Genomic DNA, 14,904 nt, shown 5'->3' with positions numbered 1-14,904 from the left:
CCCCCAGTGCTTAGAACAGTGTTTTGCACATAGTAAGTGCTTAGCAAATACCATCATTATTACTATTATTATTACAGTCTAAAGGTACTCTCCCAAGAGCTTAGTACAGTGCTTTATGCACAGAGAGCACTCAATAAATACAAATGATCTATTGCCTCTCATGAGAATCTCCAAAATTTCAGTAGCAATCTCATTATCTTTGAAGACAAGGCAAATATAGATACCCAAACTGCATGCAAAGCAATGAGAACACTAAGTGCCTTAGTCTCAGGGTGAGAGTCAAAGTTAACCCAAGTATGGTTCAGGGATTTCTGAAGGGGTGAATCATGGCTATGGGGCTAAAACTATTTTTAATGTTCATATTAGCACTAGAAATGCATTCCCCAAATGGATTTAATCTTTTACAAGGCAGCCATCTTTATGACACATCATTTTTAGGCCTCACTGCTATTGATGAGCTAATCACTTTTGTTCAATTCCTCTTCCCTGTCAGCCAAGGAAACAGGCCGACAAGATGATTGGGCTGTTTTCTGGGAGTGCTGTTCTTTGGGATTTGGACCATGCCTGCCTATGCCTGCCTGAGCCTGCTGAATTAGACATATGGAAGGAACAGTGCAGTTATACTTTGAATGGGGCAAGCTATTTTTTCCCCAAGTTTGCCTGAATTCTTTTGGAGGAGATAATAGTCAAATTATCACTCACATTTTTATTTATCTTTCTAAAGGGAATTTTAAGATCAAAAAATAACCAACAGATTCTTCTGAAAAAACAGAGAGGATTTGTTGTATGATGAAAAATAACCTAATTCTCACTATAAAGTTCACCTTAAATATGAGAAAAGAGTGAACTGCTTTCATTAGAGAAAAAGGAACCTGTGAAAGTTGGTACTTCACTATTTCCCTTGGCTCTGCTTTAAAGCCTTTGGGTTTGCCTTTGGCTCACCAACACTTCCTGAAATCTGAAGAGTATAGAAAACTCACTTTAAAAACACCAAACACAGGCACACAGGATTTTTGATGCCTTGAACCCATAAAAAATGAAACTAGGATAAACAATGGTAGGGAGAAATGCATTCATTGTTTTTGTACCATTCATTCATTTATTCAATCGTATTTATTGAGCAGTTACTGTGTGCAGAGCACTGTACTAAGTGCTTGGGAAGTACAAGTCGGTACCATTTTGAACATCACTTCCTATGGCAGAAGCTGTTGAAATGGGAAGGCTGTATAGTCAACAGCACCTGTGTGATGAAATGGAATTCACACACCATTCAAAACAGGGGTAAATCAAACTCATCAGTTTATGTATTAACATTTCCCTAAATGAACGATGGCCCTGTTTCTTAGTGGACAGGAAAATGCACACATACCAACACCCACACACACACTTGCGCTATATCATTCCCTGCAAGTGCAATCAATACTTAGATAGATTTGTTTTCTCCACTAATATTTAACACAAATCACATTTTCAATTTCCAATCTATTTCATTCCTCAAGCATGCAAACACCATTAACTCAGAGAATTCTGTTATCTTAAACAGAAAAACTTAATAAGATTGTTTTCAAAAGGTTTTGGCCAACTGAGTTTTATTTTCTCATTTTGGGGCTAGCTACCATTAAAGCAACTATGAAGAGGCAGCAGTTTTGGTCAAAGTGGTTCAACAGTGAGTGGAACAAATGCTCAAAAATATACTGACTGATAAAAATTTTTTATGGAAATTGTCTTAATTCACCTGCTTTTGGAAGAGATGTCTATTCCATCCTGAACCAGAAGCTTTGTCATTATATTTCAGAGTACTTGTGGTATGTGAACCCATCCGGAATGATTTAACAATGGCTTCTGAACGTGAAGGTGAGGTTTCCCCTTGGCAGGCTTAAACAAATGGGTTTCATAGTGTAGGAAAGGGTAAGAAGCACTTCTTTTAAGTAGTTTACCTTGAAAATACTGGACGGGAGCTTGAGTGGAAATTAATTGAAGACATCCTGGCATTTGGGAGGTGCATTAACTTCTTCAGTCTCTAGAGAACACATCAGTGAAATGTGTGCAAACTTCATTAAATAGTATTCCAGTGCACTAGACATAGTAGATTTATGGCAGTTCCTCACAAAAACAATTTACTTGTTAACACCAAAAATTGACCATTCATTGAGCACTTAATGTGTTTTGCATCTTCCCCATTAATAAAGTGTTAGATGCAGAAACTAATGCTTCCAGAGACTGAGATAGGGGCTGTCTAGCTGTATACACTGTACTATGATTAAAACTAATACTTAATAATAATTATGGTACTTGTTAAATGCTTACTATGTCCTAAGAAGTGTTCTAAGAGCCGGGGTAGGTACAAGTTAATCAGTTTGGACAGTCTCTGTCCCACATGGGGCTCACAGTCTAAGTAGGAGAGAGTAGAATTTAATCCCCATTTTACCGATGAGGTAACTAAGGCTCAGAGAAGCTAAGTGACTTGCCTAAGGTCACACAGCAGAAACGTGGCAGAACGGGGATTAGAACTCAGGTCCTCTACCTCCCAAACCCATGCTCTTTCCACTAGTCCATGCTGCTTCCAAACTACTGACCATTCTATGTTCAGAATGATTCAGAGAAGATGTGCAATTATAAAACTCCAACCAGGATGCAGCTGATAGCTCTATGAAGCCTGCAGTATTAGCGACCAAGCCAGATTCCCAAACGGACCAAAGTTGAAATTTAATCAATATTACAAGGTGGAAATCAATCAATCAATCAATCATATTTATTGAGCGCTTACTGTGTGCAGAGCACTGTACTAAGCGCTTGGGAAGTACAAGAATAACAATGGAAAAATATACAAGCTGGAGTTTACAAGATGTTGTTTGAGGAGCAGCATGGCCTAGTGGAAATTTATTTATTTATATTAATGTCTTTCTCCCCTTCTAGGCTGTAAGCTCATTGTGGGCAGGGAATATGTCTATTTTACAGTACTCTCCCAAGCACTTAGTACAGTGCTCTGAACACAATAAGTGCTTCTCAGTAAATACGATTGACTGACTCACTGGCTGATGGGCCCGGGACTCAGAGGACCTGGGTTCTGGGTTCTTGGCTCTGCTACTTGTTTGCTGTGTGACCTTGGGCAAGTCACTTAACTTCTCTATGCCTCAGTTTTCTCATCTGTAAAATAGGGATTTTCTCCCTGTTATTTAGAATGTGAGCCCCATTTAGGACAGGGACTGTGTCTGACCTGATTAACATATATCTACGCCAGAGCTTAGAACAGTGCTTGACACATAATAAGCACTTATCAAACACCATAATAATAATGAGTTACTGAGTGTTAAACAATGCCAAATGTGATTGCTTTTATTACCAGAAACCAGTCACCCAGTGTTCAGTCGCAGGGCTACCTAAAGGTTTTGCTTAGGGAAGTGACTGGAAAAGGGTTCAGAATGAAAAATCACTCCAAATCAGTTCACCCTAGCCTCCTTGTTATCCCAGGTATGCCTGAAACAGAGAGAAATACATTGCCATGTGGAACTCTTCTTATGGCATAGTACCAACCACAAGCTGATCTGAAGTACACAGTATAGGAAGTTAAAAATAAACGTCTTCTCCAGTCTCTCCCTGAGGAGAAATCTGCCCCCTCCCACCCCCCAAAGGCCTGGGGTTTTCCCACTATTGGCAGAGGAGCACATTTCCTCCCAGAATGTCCCAATAGCTAACTTCTGGAGGGAGCTTTGGGCTTCTGCTTCCTTTCCTTCAATTCTCCTGCCAAATGTCTTTCAAAAGGCTTTTAACACATACTATTTTGTTGGTGATCTTGCTGCCTAATTCAGAGGAATAGGAACTTCATTCCAATGAGTTCCTAAATAAATTAAGCCTTGATATGGGCTGGCATTATGCTGGAAGAAAACTGAAGTTATGAAACAGTCTGCACCAGGGAAACTAGCTGAAGCGATGACAAATGGCCTTGGTGGCTCCTGTTTGATTGGAGCACAGTCAATCTGTCAGTCAATTGTATTTACTGAGCACTTACTATGTGCACAGCACTGTACTAAATGCTTGGGAGAATACAATGTAACAATAAACAGAGACATTCCCTGCCCACAAGGAGCTTGGGAAAGAGCCATCCTGGCATCTCACTTTGTCCCACTGGAGTATTCTCATTCATTCATTCAATCATATTTACTGAGCACTTACAACATGCAGTGTACTGTACTAAGTGCTTGGGAGAGTACAACACAGACACATTCCCTGCTCACAACAAGCTTACAGTTTAGGGTATGGTAAGAAGCAGCTAGAGTAGTAGCATACCTCACTGACAGTTAGAACAATTAGAATGTTTAGAAGGTTGTTGTTGTCCATGCTGTACCACGCTGGTTCAGAGACTTGTCAAATCCCATCTCAACTATTGCATCAGCCTCCTCGCTGACCTCCCCGCTATCAGCCTTTCTCCACTCCAGTTCATACTGCACTCTGTTGCCAGGATCGTTTATTTTTTCTAAAATAATCACTCTACACATACCTCTTGCTCCTCAGAAACCTCCAATGGTTGTCCATCTATCTCCGTATCAAGCAACTATGGTTTGCCATCGGCTTTAAGGCAATCAACTCTCCCTCTCCTACCCAAGCTCACTCCTCTTCCACTACAATCCAGCCAGCAAACCTCACTCCCCTAATGCCAACTTACTTATTCAACCTCGACCCTCTCAATCAATCAATTGTAATTATTTGAGCACTTACTCTGTGTGGAGCATTGTACTTAGTGCTTGGGAGAGTTAAATATAACAGAGTTGGAAGATACATTCCCTGCCCACAAGGAGCTTGTGGTCTAGCCCTTATTCACACCCTCTCTCCAGTCTGGAACTCCCTCCCACTTCATATTTGGCAGACCACCATTCTCCCCATCATCAAAGTCCTATTAAAATATCATCTCCTCCAAGAAGCCTTCCTGGACTAACCTCTCATCTGTCCTGGATCAGCTACTCACTTAAGTCCATTCCCCACAAACACTTTGATACTCATCACACCTTCACCCACACAACACATGCGTGCATATTGTTATATTTTGTTGTTCCTACTACATGTAATTTTTTAAAATATCTCTCTCTCTCACTAGAGTGTAAAATCCTTGAGGGACGGGATCATATCTTCCTACTATACAGCACTCTCTGAACTGCTTAGAACAGTGCTTTGAATGAAATAAATGCACAAAAAATTACCACTGATTGATTGCTGTTAACGGTTGTTAGACTCTGGACTGGCCTCCTAGAGTGTGGGGAACTCAAAACTGCTCCTCTTGCTGTAATGGACTGGTGCTCTTACTGTTTTTAATGTGCTCTTTGTTTTCTAATTTTTTTTTGTTTTTATCATTTCAATCTTTTCCTGGGAGTCCATCACCAACCTCCCCTCTCCATTTTTTTCTGAGATTGTGAGCTCCCTGCAGGCCAGTGACCATAGCTACATTGTCAGAGAAGCAGCATGGCATAGTGGATAGAGCACAGGCCTGGGAGTCAGATGGTCATGGGTTCTAATCCTGGCTCCTTAACTTGTCTGCTGTGTGATCTTGGGTAAGTCACTTCAGTTCTCTGTGCCTCAGTTACCCCATCTGACAAATGGAGATTGAAATTGTGAGCCCCACGTGGGTCAGGGACTGTGTCCAACCCGATTTGCTTGTTCCCACCCCAGCACTTGGTACAGTGCCTGGCACATAGTAAGTGCATAACAAATGACATAATTATCATCATCCTCTTATACCTTTCCCCAGAGCTTAGTACAGAGTAGATGCCTAATAAATACCACTGAATGAATGAACAGCTTGATAATTTTATCAGCAAAGATTCCAGGTATGAAGATAAGTAACTTGGGGGAGGAAATGTGGAGAAGATAGGGTGGCAATCTCTTATAAATGGACTTAAAGAAGCTATTGCAGAAACAGAGTTCCACTCAACTGAATTTACCAAATGTTTCTATTTTCCAAACAAAAAGTCTTCTGATTATCATCATGTCACTTTTGGACTGAGTGAAGTGAATGTTATGTGTGGATTGGTTTGCCTTCTGTCAACTCAGCCTTAATGAGTACAGCATTTTGGAATTATAACCAGAGCTGAGAACTATGGAGGTAGTGTCTCCTCATAACAAAGCTTACTATATGAAATAAGTACAGCAGTAAAATATAACTTGCAATAATTGAAACATTGGCTAGATACATTATTTGCCCTTTCTGTTATAGGAAAATTCAGGCCCAAACTATAATGATTGAGATTTCTCATTTTGTAATTTCACCTACTGTCTGAGATATTTCATATAGTTTAAACACACTTCTACTGTGAATTATGTGAAAATAATGGTCTTTGAGGGCAGGAATCGTGTCTTTTATTCTATTGTACTTGTCCAAGTGCTTTGCTCTGCTGGGACTAGGGGTACAATGAATACTACTGATTGACAGATGAGATTATATTTCAATTTCTTGTATGATATATACAATATATAATATAATATAATATAGAATTCTTAAAAAAATTCTAAATCTATAGGCTTGTGGATGTTGAGCATATGGTAATGAAATCACAGAAAATATTTCACAAAAAAGTACACTTGCCTAAATTCCTTCCCTCAGTTATTTTACTTAATTATAGGGTACTAGCCATGTTACAAGTTATAACTATATGCACATTAAGGACACATAATGACAGTCTGACAAAATGATTTTCTGAGTTGGTCTTCAGACTTTGAATGATTTATAAAAGGCAAGTGTAGCTTATGACTGATTGTACTATTAATTTATTTATATTTACTTATGTTCTCCTCTCTCATGGCATTCAAAGCAGTCAGATCAATTTTAGAAAGAAATCTTACTCTTCATTGGCTGCACCTGACATTTATATTCAAATATAGGCTTAAAAAACTCAATTGCCTGGATAAAGAGCCCAGGTCTTGATGCCATTATTCATGTGTAGATACAGCTTTTCCAATGATAAAACCATTTTAGTGTATAAGTATCTGAATTTGGGTCTGTTTTTCTAGCAATAATCCATTGATTCCATCAGAAGAAAAAACAATTCAATGTTTGGTTCAGGGGACTGTCAACTTGGTCGAACTCATTTCTTAATAATGTTAAAATATGAAATACCTATTTAGGGATAGAAAGAACAGCTCTTAAAGCAATTCAAAAATCATGTATGAAACAAATTTTTTCCAATTACACCTGACTTCTTCAATTAAAATTAGGATAGAAAATATGCACACATGACTTTTAATTGAACACATGCCTAATTTATGCTTTATGTGGTCTGAAAATAATATGCTATTTTAGTAAAAATATGATTTCCTTTTCCCCCTTGAAAGTGGGTTGAAAGATTCAATTAAAAACAAGGTAGATAACTGGAATGTCAAATTTGTAGGAACTCACTCGACTCTAAATTTGTATTTTTTAAATGAATTTAATAGCCATGGAGCTTAGCCTTTGATTAAAGAAGGCGACTGATGATTATTACTCTGCATGGTACTATTCTATAGTTTCCTTGGCTGTTAATTCTTAATACAATCTCTCCTTAAATGCTTTGTTCCTCTAGTTTTCCTATCTGTATATTAGGAGTAATTATATTTGACCTGAAAGAAACTGTATAGTGATATATGAGAACTTGCAACAACAAGCTAATATTTGTAAGGTCCTTTGAATTCACCCAGAGTTGCTTGCTAATTTGGAAAATGGTATTTATTGGGCACTTACTGTGTGCGGAGCACTGTACTAAGTGCTAGTACCTTCACCATCTCAAATTCCTTTCCACATGTTTCTTCAAGTTTCAGCACTCTGTAGGGCCACTTAGGGAATGTTCTCTGTTTCTTGACACATGATTTTACAATTTCTAATATGCCATCTTACTCAGAGACCACAGTGACCCAGGATTTGAGACGACCCCTCCTAAAATCTTATGCTTTGGGATAGAAAATGAAATGAATTATTCTATTGTGACTTTATACTCAGGTCTCTGAATCTATTGCTTTGTCTCCTGGACTGTTACCTCTGCTTCTATCTGTTCACTTTTCTTCTCTAACTGATATCTATTTATGCACAGTAGCTAGAACAGGAGGAGGTGGATTATGTTGCCAGCTTGTACTTCCTAAGCACTTTGTACAGTGTTCTGCCCACAGTAAGTGCTCAATAAATATGATTGAATGAATGAATGAATGAATGAATTCACTGAAGGAAGGAACAGAAGTCCAGAGCTGGGGGGTGAGGGCAGGGGAGAGAGAGAGAGACAGAGACAGAGAGACAGACAGAACAGGCATATAATAAGAGAGGTAGAGACTGCAATGAATAGGGGAAAGAGAAAAATAAAACAATGACCTTTTAAACAAATTAATCAATGAATAGTATTTGCTGAACAAATACTCATGCATAACACTATACTAAGACCTTGGGGGAGTAAAATAGATTTCATTGACACAATTCCTGACCTTTAGAAGCTTACAATCTAGTTGTGGGGAAAGACCCTAAAATAAATTCCATATGGAAGGAAGCGACACAGTATGAAGACACATGCGTAAGTAGTGTTGCAGAGGGAGTGGGAGGGTAGTACTCATGTTCTTAGATAATGCAGAAATGCCAGAGTGGCAGCTGAGGGGAATGGGGAGACGAGACAGGAAAAGTCTCCTGGGGGAAATGTGATTTCAGAAGAGGTTTAAATATAGGGAGAAAGCAGTGGTCTGCTGGATGTAAAAGGGGAGTTCCAGACAAAAGAGGGGTGTGAGCAAGAGGTCCGCAGTGAGAGAAGTGAGAATGAGGTACAGTCAGGTGGCTTAAAAGGAAAGAAACATGCAAACTGGGATGTAGTGGGGAGTTGAATGAGTGTCTATCTCTAACCTCACCAACTCTGAAATCCCGCTCTCAGGCCACAACTTCCTAATTTGCCTTCTCTCCCACACTCCCCCCTCCAAAACTAATATGTCCTCTCCTCCAATTTCCTGGCCCTTTCTGCGTAACCCAGGCCATCATGCCTCATTTGGACTCCTTACTCAAATTCCCCTCTCTCGGTGAAAACATCCACATCCTCAATTTCACACTCTCAATTGAACTCAGCTCCCCTGCACCCCTGTCCCCCTGTCCATCTTGTACCACCAACCTGCAGCCCTGAATCACCTCCACAGTACACTGCCTCTACTCATGTGCTTGTGCTGTGGAGTGCTGCTGGCAGAAATCCAGACTACAAGCTAACCTCATTTATCTCAAACTCATCTTCGCCTGCTATAGTTCTACCTTTACACCTGTGTCTCAGACCCCACATCTTCATACCATGATTATGTATCCTATATCCTAAAAAAAAACTCCCTTCACCCCACAGCTCCTTCCAGTTATCACCCCATCGCCCTCCTAACATTTCTCTCCATACTTCTCTCTGAAGGAAGCAGTGTGGACTAGTGAAAAGAGCACAGAATTGGGAGTCAGAGGATGTAGGTTCTAATCCCGGCTCTACCACATGTCTGCTGTGTGACCTTGGGCAAGTCACTTAACTTCTCTGTGCCTCAGATACCTCCTCTTTGACAATGACTTCCCTGCCCTGCAACCTGATACCCCAGCCCTGTAAGGTCCTGTGTTTCCACCCGTGGTCAGACATCTCTCTGCCCCTCATGTCCATCCCCGAGATTCGGACTGTCATCGACACATGAGCCAAGGTGGCGGGGGACCTGGGCGCTGAGTATCCCTGGGTTCAGATCTTTGAGAACAAAGGGGCCATGATGGGCTGTTCGAACCCCCATCCTCACTGCCAGGTGTGGGCCAGTAGCTTCCTGCCGGATGTGCCCCGGCGGGAGGACAAGAACCAGTGGGAATACCTGAGTCGTCACGGAGAGCCGCTGCTGCTGGCATATGGGCGCCAGGAGGCCCAGAGGAAGAAGTGGCCTGTGCTAGCCAATGAGGACTGGCTCATGTTGGTGCCCTACTGGGCCGTGTGGCCCTTCCAGACCCTGCTGCTGCCCCAGCGCCATGTACTAAGACTACAGGATCTGCAGCCAGGGGAACGTGACACCCAGCCCGCACCCTCCGCTCCTCTGCCGCTAATGTCCTCACCGTGCCTCGTTCTCGCCTGTCCCGCCATTGACCTCGGCCCACGTCATCCCCCTGACCTGGAATGCCCTCCCTCCGCACATCCGCCAAGCTAGCTCTCTTCCTCCCTTCAAAGCCCTACTGAGAGCTCACCTCCTCCAGGAGGCCTTCCCAGACTAAACCCCCTCCTTCCTCTTCCCCTCCTCCCCCTCCCCATCGCCTTACCTCCTTCCCCTCCCCACAGCACATGTATATATCTTTGTACGTTTTTATTACTCTATTTATTTATTTTATTTGTAAATATTTATTCTATTTATTTTATTTTGTTAATATGTTTTGTTTTGTTCTCTGTCTCCCCCTTCTAGACTGTGAGCCCACTGTTGGGTAGGGACCATCTCTATATGTTGCCAACTTGTACTTCCCAAGCGCTTAGTACAGTGCTCTGCACAATAAATACGATTGAATGAATGAATGAATCTGTAAAATGGGGATTAAGACTGTGAGCCCCACGTGGGACAGGGACTGTGTCCAACCTGATTACCTTGTATCTACCTCAGTGCTTAGAACAGTGCTTGGCACACAGTAAGTGCTTAACAAATACCACAATTATTATTATTATAATAATCTTGAGAGAGTGTTTGCGCCTGCTGTTTCCACTTCCTATCCTCCAATTCTCTCCTAAATCCCTTCCAATCTGGCTTCCACCACCTTCACTCCACAGAAAGAGCCCTCCCTAAGGTAACCAATGGCCTTCTTCTCGCCAAATCTAACTGCCTCTACTCCATCGTAATCCTCCTAGATCTGTCAGCTGCCTTTGTCACTGTAGACCAACCCCCCTCCTTGAAACTTTACCCAACCTTGGATTCACTGACACCATCCACTCTTGTTCTCCTATCTTTCTGCTCCTTCTCAGTATCTTTTGCTGGCTTCTCCTCTGCTTCCCACCCTCTGAGAGTAGAAGTCCCTCAAGGCTCATTTCTAGGTCCCCTTTTATTCTCCCTCTACAACCACTCCCTTGAGAACTCATTTGCTCCCATAGCTTCAATTACCATCTCTATGCAGATGATTCCCAAATCTATATCTCCAGCCCTGACCTTGCTCCTTCCCTGCAATCATGCATTTCCTCCTGCCTTCAAGACATAGCTACATGGATATCCTGCCAACACCTCAAATGAAACATGTTTAAAACTGAACTCCTCTTCCCACTGAAACACTGCCCGCCCCAACTGTCTTACCCATCACTGTAGACAACACCAATATTCTTATCTCACAAGCCTGTAACCTTGGCATTGTCCTCAATTCATCTCTCTCCTTCCACCCATATATCCAATCTGTCACCAAATCCTATCGATTCTACCTTCACAACATTGCTAAAATCCACACTTGTCTCTCCATCCAAACTGCTATTATGTTGTTTTTATGCACTTTTCCTAATAATAATAATAATAATAATAATGGCATTTTTTAGTGCTTAGTGCAGGTTGCCCCACGGGGGGCTCACGATCTTAATCCCCCATTTTACAGATGAGGTAACTGAGGCACAGAGAAGTGAAGTGACTTGCCCAAAGTCACACAGCTGACAATGGCGGAGCCTGGATTTGAGCCCATGACCTCTGACTCCAAAGCCCGTGCTCTTTCCACTGAGCCATGCTGCTTCTCTGCCCTGACTACTGCGGGTTCTAATGTGGGTTCAAATCCCGGCTTTGCCAACTGTCAGCTGTGTGACTTTGGGCAATTCACTTAACTTCTCTTTGCCTCAGTTACCTCATCTCTAAAATGAGGGATTAAGACTGTGAGCCCCCCATGGGACAACTTGATCACCTTGTAACCTCCCCAGCGCTTAGAATAGTGCTTTGCACATAGTAAGCGCTTAATAAATGCCATTATTATCATTATTATTATTATCTTCCTCCTTGATGATTCCACAGCCTCCTGTCTTTCCCCACTCCAATCCTTACTTCACTCTCCTGCATAGATCATGTAACAATAAAAGCATTCAGTCTATCTCTCTCCATTCCTCAAGAACCTCCAATGGCTGCCCATCTACCTCCGCATCAAACAGAAACGCCCTACCATCAGTTTTAAAGCACTCAACCAGCTTGCTCCATCCTACTTTACCTCACTAATCTCCTACTACAGCCCAGCCTGCACACTCTGCTCCTCTTACTGCCAGCTTACTCACTATGGCCCTATCTTGACTATCTCACCTCTGACCACTTTCCCACATCCTCCCCCTAGCCTGGAACTCCCTCCCCTCCATATATGCCAGATCACCATTCTCTCCTTCATCAAATCATTAATAATAATAATAATTATGGTATTTGTTAAGCACTTGCTATGTGCCAGACACTGTACTAAGTGCTGGGATAGAATCAAGCAAATCCAGTTGAACACAATCCCCTGTCCTACATGGGGCTCACAATCTCAAGCCCTATTTTACAGATGAGGTAACTAAGGCCCAGGGAAGTGAAGTGACTTGCCCTAGGTCACAGAGCAGACAAGTAGCAGAGCTGGGATTAGAACCCATGACCTATATTAAGGTCACATCCTCTCCAAGAGGCCTTCCCTGATTAAACCCTCTTTTCCCCAGTTCTCTCTCCCTATGAACTTGAACTTGTCTATGAACTTGAATCTATGAGCTTTGAACATTTGATATTCATCCCAGTCAGTCAATCAGTCAGTCATTCATATTTCTTGAGTGTTTACCGTGAGCAGATTGTTGTACTAAGCACTCGGGAGAGTACAATATAACAATAAAACAGATGTAGTCCCTGCCCACAACGAGCTTATAGTCTACACAGCACTTATGTACGTATCTTTAAACTAAATATAAGAAATTATTTATTTATTCATATTAATGTCTGTTTCCCCCGTAGACTGTAAGCTCATTATGGGTGGGGAATTTGTTTTCTATTCTGTTGTATTGTACTCTCCCAAGTGCTGAGTACAGTGCTCTGCACATAGTAAGCATCCAATAAACACTACAGATACAATAATGTTTTCACTCATTCTTCCTCACTCTCCGATTGCTCCTTCCTCTCTCACTTTAAACATGCCCATGTTTCCCCTATCTCAAAAAAAACCAAAACTTTATATGGACCACACTGTACCATCCAGCTATCGCCCCATCTTCCTACTCCTATTTATGTCCAAACCCCTCCAATAGGTTGTAAGCATCTGCTGCCTTCACTTCCTCTTCTCCAACTCCCTCTTTAACCTCCCACAATCTGGGTTTCACTTCCTTAACTCCATATCCCAACTTGATTACTGCATCAGGTCTGCACTGGTCTCCCTACTTCCAATGTTTCCCCCCTCCAATCCATAATTCTTTCTAATGCCTGTATCATATTTCATAAACATCACTCTGTTCATCTCTCCCCAGACCTTTTATGTTTTTTTTTCTCTAGAACTTTCTTTTTCCTCTAGATCCCCTCTCCTTACCACACTTTGTACAAAGAGGGAGGTGGTAAAACTACTGTTCGGTTTTGCTATTTTTAAATTTGCCTTTTGTTTACAGTGCTCGAAAAACACCCGAAACCCTGATTTTGGTTTTGGAGCTATATAGTAAGTACTGCTCTTCCAATAAGTACTTGTTTAATGAACACAATAACTATAGTTCACCATGAGCATTATCAAATAAATCATATAAAAACTAAATTTGAGCAAAATACAGATAGTTAGGAATGCTTGACCAACCATGTATAATGTACAGCAGGCATTTCCACTTTACTTGTGCTGGAACGTAAGACACTTACACTTTACATATTTACTGAGACATTTGGTTTTGACGTTCCTTATCAATTGGGACTCAGAATCCTTAAGTATCCATATTTAGCACTATCTCCCTACATCATTAATCAGAATTATGAAGCTTCTGCTTCTAATTAGGAAAAATTGGTCTTGATGCTCACCTCTTTGCCAAGAACCGTGCATTCCCCAGGCACAGAGTGAAGACGAATTTCCTCTTCACTGCACTTCCCTACTCGCATACTTGCAAACTGGAAGGGAAAGCTTGATCTAGGGCAGAAGAGAGCCCAAGCAAGCAATTGACCAATCAGTGATATTTACTGAGTACTTACTGTGTGCAGAGCACTGCAGTAAGCACTTAGTACCTCCCCAGAAATCAGAGTTTACAGGGCTTCTTCCCTCTATTCCCTTCTTAATTTTTTATTTTATGAGTCAAATGGCATGGTAATTTTACATTTGGTCCGCAATTACCATGGCCCAAACTAGAACAAGGAAAAGGCTTCTGTCAAAACATCATACTTTAACAGTTTCTGCCTTTCCTCAGTGCTTCATAGACCGGTTATTGACTATGCTACACATGCTAAACATTCCAAATTAGAAAATGAGGTGAAGGAAATAATGTTTGAAGTCACTGGAGGGTTAGAAACAGAAGTGAAAGGGAGAGTTCATCCTAACTGGAGAAGTGGAGGTGGGTGGGGGCAGCGGGTAGGGAGGATGTTTCCAGAATCCAGACCACAAAGAGCTACAATCTACTTCTAAAGATGCCTTTTGGGATTTGTAAGGCCACAAAACCATAGGGACTACAAGGGATCACCTAGTCTATCCTCACAGTTTCAATCGCCATTTTACAGAAGAGGTAACTGAGTCAAAAAGAAGTGAAGCGACTTGCCCAAGGTCACACAGCAGACAAGTGGCAGAGCCGGGATTAGAACCCATAACATTCTGACTCCCAGGCCAGTGCTGTAACCACTATGCCATGCTTCAATGAAATGTCAGTAGTATGTATGCTCAAGAACCCTTTCATCTGAAGCAAAAAGCTATTCAAACTGGGGAATCCCATCTTGCCTATCAAGCTGCTGAGTGGAGGCGTTAGTGCAGTTCCATGATGGGTTGGTGCAGTTTGCTCTATGAAATGAAGC

General features: G+C 41.6%; 1 pseudogene; it reads left to right on the top strand.

The window, feature by feature from the left end:
- The first annotated feature begins 3,317 nt into the window (after positions 1-3,317).
- LOC119947879 overlaps positions 3,318-14,904 on the top strand; it is a 30,034-nt pseudogene continuing 18,447 nt past the window's right edge.

This window comes from Tachyglossus aculeatus, chromosome X4 (assembly GCF_015852505.1).
Source record: "Tachyglossus aculeatus isolate mTacAcu1 chromosome X4, mTacAcu1.pri, whole genome shotgun sequence".
Lineage (NCBI taxonomy): Eukaryota > Metazoa > Chordata > Mammalia > Monotremata > Tachyglossidae > Tachyglossus > Tachyglossus aculeatus.
Note: the sequence above shows the minus strand (reverse complement) of the source record. Positions and strands in the feature narration are given on the sequence as shown.